General features: G+C 57.4%; 1 long non-coding RNA gene across 1 annotated transcript; it reads left to right on the top strand.

Annotated features, from left to right (window-relative positions):
- Positions 1 to 1,423: 1,423 nt before the first annotated feature.
- On the top strand, positions 1,424 to 2,186 carry LOC135307736 (uncharacterized). The gene is made up of 3 exons (XR_010368400.1): positions 1,424 to 1,498; positions 1,586 to 1,687; positions 2,119 to 2,186. It is a non-coding gene; the product is annotated as an uncharacterized LOC135307736 (long non-coding RNA).
- The last annotated feature ends 3,369 nt before the right edge of the window (positions 2,187 to 5,555 follow it).

Here is a 5,555-nt window from a genome sequence, read left to right as displayed (position 1 = left end):
GACCCATTAGAAATCATGTGGCAAATGCTGAAGGAACGTCTGCAGAGAAGACAAGGTGGGTGCATTTCCCTCATGCTGCTCCTGGGACTCAGCAGCCGGGGGCGTTGGCTGCACATCTGGACACGTCGTGCCCGGCACAGCAGGAAGGGATCCATGGCAGCCTCGCTGCCCCGCTGCTGCTTTCACGCCCTGCAGGGCTGTTTCCCAGCCTGGCCTGGCTGCAGCTTCTGCCCAGCCTCTGCAGGAAGGCATTTGGCATCAGCTGGCAGACAGCCCCAATTGCACCACAGGCCATGCCCACCCTCAGATGCCCTGCAATTTCCTGGTGTCCAGGCAGATCAGATGTTGGGGCTGTTTGGGGAAGGAAGCAGCCTTTGGTTGTCCCAAAATCCTGGGTGTTTTCTGATCCTTATGCATTCCTTTCACAAGTGATGCCTCCTGAAATTGTCCCCTTCCCCATTCCCAGTCAGGAATGTTTTCATCTGATGCAGCTGTCTCTTTTCCATTCTCCAGAAATGAAAGGAGAGCCTGCGGAGAAAGAAGCATTTCCCGGAGGAAGCAGTGGTTGCATGCCAGCCTCAGCTCCAGGAAGGGAGGCCATGCCAGGCACAGGCACAGGAGGTAATTGCTGTGCCTCTGGGCCTGAGCCCTGCTGAGGCTTGAGCTGCCCTCTCTGCTGTTTGGCAGTGCGGGCACAGCCTGGACTAGAGCAGCACAGCCCAGGGGAATTATCCCGAGCAGGCTCAGGGCACTGAGCAGTCCTGCTGGGGTCCCTCCGTGGGAGACATGTCCTGAAACCTGGGAGTGACTGCACGGGGTGCCCACGGTGGGGAAAGGACAGAGGGGGAGAGCAAGGCTCCAGTGTGTCCTGAGAGGGCCTGGCTGTTTGCCCTTGGGATCTGGGGGGTTTCCCCACAGAAGGAGGGCAGGAGGGACAGAGGGAGGGCAGGATGGATAGCTGTGGCACTGCCTGCTGCAGTTTTCCCCCATGCTTTAGGGAGGATTTCTTCTGTGTGTGAGGGGGAGAGTTCCAGGTCCCTGCACTGCTGCAGCCACCCCTCCCAGGGATGTTGCTGAGGGCAGGGAAAGAGTGTGGAGAGTGACCAGGAGCCAGCCCAGAGCTCCCCAGGCCCCTGGGCAGCTTTGGCCATGTCTATTCACATCTGGCTCCCATGGCCTTACCCGACTCCCTGGCAGTGCCCAGTTCCCTGTGGCAGAAAGAGATCCCAGCACACACTGGAAAATGTTCTCATCTGTATTGCATTGTAGATGAGGGTGCTGAGAAGGCTTCTCCATCAGCTTGGATGAATAAAGTTTTGAAGCCCTTGGAGTCTCCTGCAGGTATGTTCTCAGTGTGCCACCAAGGAAGAATTGTAGACAAGCGGGCAGGCACCAGGGGACAGAAGCTTCTGTGGCTGTTGTGTTACAGGGAAGACTTCTCCAGCTTCTCCAGCTGCTACCTTGGATGCTGCACTCAAGCCCAGCTCCCATCTCAGGGGTGAGTAGTGTGTCCCTGCTGACCCCACAGGCTGAACCCTGCTTTTCTGGGATCCTTTCCTGGGAAATGGAAATATTTTTCTCTAAGGTACTCCAACAGGGAAAATCCAAGATGCAACAGATAAGATATCCCTGGAACCATCCAAACAGATGAGGCAAGAGCTGAAGGAACCCCTGCAGACAAGAGAAGGTGGGTGCATTTCCCTCATGCTTCCCCTGGGAGTCAGCAGCCGGGGGCTTTGGCTGCACATCTGGACACGCCGTGCCCGGCACAGTGGGAAGGGATCCATGGCAGCCTCGCTGCCCCACTGCTGCTTTCACGCACTGCAGGGCTGTTTGCCAGCCTGGCCTGGCTGCAGCTTCTGCCCAGCCTCTGCCGGAAGTTATTGGGCATCAGCTGACAGGCCATGCCCAAACTGTAACACACCCTGAGATCCCCCACTATATCCATCCCTGCAGATTAGGAAAAGGGTGGCTGTTTGGAGCTGGAAGTGCTCTCATCATGCCACTGTAACCTGGCCATTTTCCTGCTCCATAAATTTCACAAATATTACCTCTGATGCCACCAGCCAAGTGGGAAACAGCCCCATCTGATGCAGCTGTCTCCCTTCCTTTGTCAAGAGATGGACATAGTGCTTCAGTGGAAGGTGGTATTTCTTGAAGGAAGCACTCCATCTTCGGTGCCAGCCCCTGCTGCAGGAAGGAAGGCAAAGCCAGACACGGGCACAGGCACAGCAGGTAATTGCTGTGCCGGGCTCAGCCCTGGCCGGGGCTGTGTGGCAGCAGCTCTTCCCCCAGGGCCTGCCCTTGCCCGGCCCGGCAGCAGCCAAAGCTGGAGGCGCCTCGGCTTCCAGGCCTCTGGAGCTGGTTCAGATCCCTGGGGAAACGGGACTGGTGCAGCAACGTCCCTGGCGCTGCAGCTGCTGCAGAGCTGGCCCTGAGTGCCCAGAGGCCCAAGGCACCGGAGCAGCCCCGAGCGGGAGCCCTGCCGCCAGCCCAGGGCCAGAGCCAGCCCTGGCACACAATGGAAACAGTTCTCATCTTGGTTTGCTTCCAGACTGGGATGCTGGGAAGGATTCTCCATTAGCCTGGCGCTCTGAAATTGTGAAGCACTCTGAGCATTCTGCAGGTATGTTCTCACTGTCCCACCAAGGCGTAATGTTTGACTGACTGGTAAGAAGCAGGTGACAGAAGCTTCTGTGGCTGTTGTGTTACAGGCGTGTCTGCAGGGACGACCTCACCAACTCCTACCTTGGATGCTGCACAAAAGGCCAGCTCCCATGGCAGGGGTGAGTAGTGTGTCCCTGCTGACCCCTCAGGCTGAGCCCTGCTTTTGTGGGGTCCATTCCTGGGAAATGGAACTACTTTCTCTTAAGTTCCTCTGTCAGGAAAGACCAAAGACATGGCAGGCAGGAAATTCCAGGACCCATTAGAAATCATGTGGCAAATGCTGAAGGAACGTCTGCAGAGAAGACAAGGTGGGTGCATTTCCCTCATGCTGCTCCTGGGACTCAGCAGCCGGGGGCGTTGGCTGCACATCTGGACACGTCGTGCCCGGCACAGCAGGAAGGGATCCATGGCAGCCTCGCTGCCCCACTGCTGCTTTCACGCCCTGCAGGGCTGTTTCCCAGCCTGGCCTGGCTGCAGCTTCTGCCCAGCCTCTGCAGGAAGGCATTTGGCATCAGCTGGCAGACAGCCCCAATTGCACCACAGGCCATGCCCACCCTCAGATGCCCTGCAATTTCCTGGTGTCCAGGCAGATCAGATGTTGGGGCTGTTTGGGGAAGGAAGCAGCCTTGGGTTGTCCCAAAATCCTGGGTGTTTTCTGATCCTTATGCATTACTTTCACAAGCGATGCCTCCTGAAATTGTCCCCTTCCCCATTCCCAGTCAGGAATGTTTTCATCTGATCCAGCTGTCTCTTTTCCATTCTCCAGAAATGAAAGGAGAGCCTGCGGAGAAAGAAGCATTTCCCGGAGGAAGCAGTGGTTGCATGCCAGCCTCAGCTCCAGGAAGGGAGGCCATGCCAGGCACAGGCACAGGAGGTAATTGCTGTGCCTCTGGGCCTGAGCCCTGCTGAGGCTTGAGCTGCCCTCTCTGCTGTTTGGCAGTGCGGGCACAGCCTGGACTAGAGCAGCACAGCCCAGGGGAATTATCCCGAGCAGGCTCAGGGCACTGAGCAGTCCTGCTGGGGTCCCTCCATGGGAGACATGTCCTGAAACCTAGGAGTGACTGCACGGGGTGCCCACGGTGGGGAAAGGACAGAGGGGGAGAGCAAGGCTCCAGTGTGTCCTGAGAGGGCCTGGCTGTTTGCCCTTGGGATCTGGGGGGTTTCCCCACAGAAGGAGGGCAGGAGGGACAGAGGGAGGGCAGGATGGATAGCTGTGGCACTGCCTGCTGCAGTTTTCCCCCATGCTTTAGGGAGGATTTCTTCTGTGTGTGAGGGGGAGAGTTCCAGGTTCCTGCACTGCTGCAGCCACCCCTCCCAGGGATGTTGCTGAGGGCAGGGAAAGAGTGTGGAGAGTGACCAGGAGCCAGCCCAGAGCTCCCCAGGCCCCTGGGCAGCTTTGGCCATGTCTATTCACATCTGGCTCCCATGGCCTTACCCGACTCCCTGGCAGTGCCCAGTTCCCTGTGGCAGAAAGAGATCCCAGCACACACTGGAAAATGTTCTCATCTGTATTGCATTGTAGATGAGGGTGCTGAGAAGGCTTCTCCATCAGCTTGGATGAATAAAGTTTTGAAGCCCTTGGAGCCTCCTGCAGGTATGTTCTCAGTGTGCCACCTAGGAAGAATTGTAGACAAGCGGGCAGGCACCAGGTGACAGAAGCTTCTGTGGCTGTTGTGTTACAGATGTGTCTACAGGGAAGACTTCTCCAGCTTCTCCAGCTGCTACCTTGGATGCTGCACTCAAGCCCAGCTCCCATCTCAGGGGTGAGTAGTGTGTCCCTGCTGACCCCACAGGCTGAACCCTGCTTTTCTGGGATCCATTCCTGGCAAATGGAAATATTTGTCTCTAAGGTACTCCAACAGGGAAAATCCAAGATACAACAGATAAGATATCCCTGGAACCATCCAAACAGATGAGGCAAGAGCTGAAGGAACCCCTGCAGACAAGAGAAGGTGGGTGCATTTCCCTCATGCTGCTCCTGGGACTCAGCAGCCGGGGGCTTTGGCTGCACATCTGGACAGGCCGTGCCCGGCACAGTGGGAAGGGATCCATGGCAGCCTTGCTGCCCCACTGCTGCTTTCACGCCCTGCAGGGCTGTTTCCCAGCCTGGCCTGGCTGCAGCTTCTGCCCAGCCTCTGTAGGAAGGCATTTGGCATCAGCTGACTGGCAGCCCCAATTGTACCACAGGCCATGCCTACCCTCAGATCCCCTGCAATTTCCTGATGTCCAGGCAGATCAGATGTTGGGGCTGTTTGGGGAAGGAAGCAGACTTGGGTTGTCCCATAATCCTGGGTGTTTTCTGATCCTTATCCATTCCTTTCATAAGTGATGCCTCACCATCCCCATTCCCAGTCAGGAATGTTTTCATCTGATCCAGCTGTCTCTTTTCCATTCTCCAGAAATGAACGGAGAGCCTGTGCAGAAGGAAGCATTTCCCGGAGGAAGCAGTGGTTCCGTGCCAGCCTCTGCTACAGGAAGGGAGGCCATGCCAGGCACAGGCACAGGAGGTAATTGCTGTGCCTCTGGGCCTGAGCCCTGCTGAGGCTTGAGCTGCCCTCTCTGCTGCTTGGCAGTGCGGGCACAGCCTGGACTAGAGCGGCACAGCCCAGGGGAATTATCCCGAGCAGGCTCAAGGCACTCGGGTCCTGAGCAGTCCTGCTGGGGTCCCTCCATGGGAGACATGTCCTGAAACCTGGCAGTGACTGCACGGGGTGCCCACGATGGGGAAAGGACAGAGGGGGAGAGCAAGGCTCCAGTGTGTCCTGAGAGGGCCTGGCTGTTTGCCCTTGGGATGTGGGAGCTGTCCCAGCAGAAGGAGGGCAGGAGGGAGTGTAGGAGGGAGGGACAGCTGTGGCACTGCCTGCTGCAGTTTTCCCCAGGGCTTTAGG

The sequence above is a fragment of the Passer domesticus genome, chromosome 9 (genome assembly GCF_036417665.1).
Source record: "Passer domesticus isolate bPasDom1 chromosome 9, bPasDom1.hap1, whole genome shotgun sequence".
NCBI lineage: Eukaryota > Metazoa > Chordata > Aves > Passeriformes > Passeridae > Passer > Passer domesticus.
Note: the sequence above shows the minus strand (reverse complement) of the source record. Positions and strands in the feature narration are given on the sequence as shown.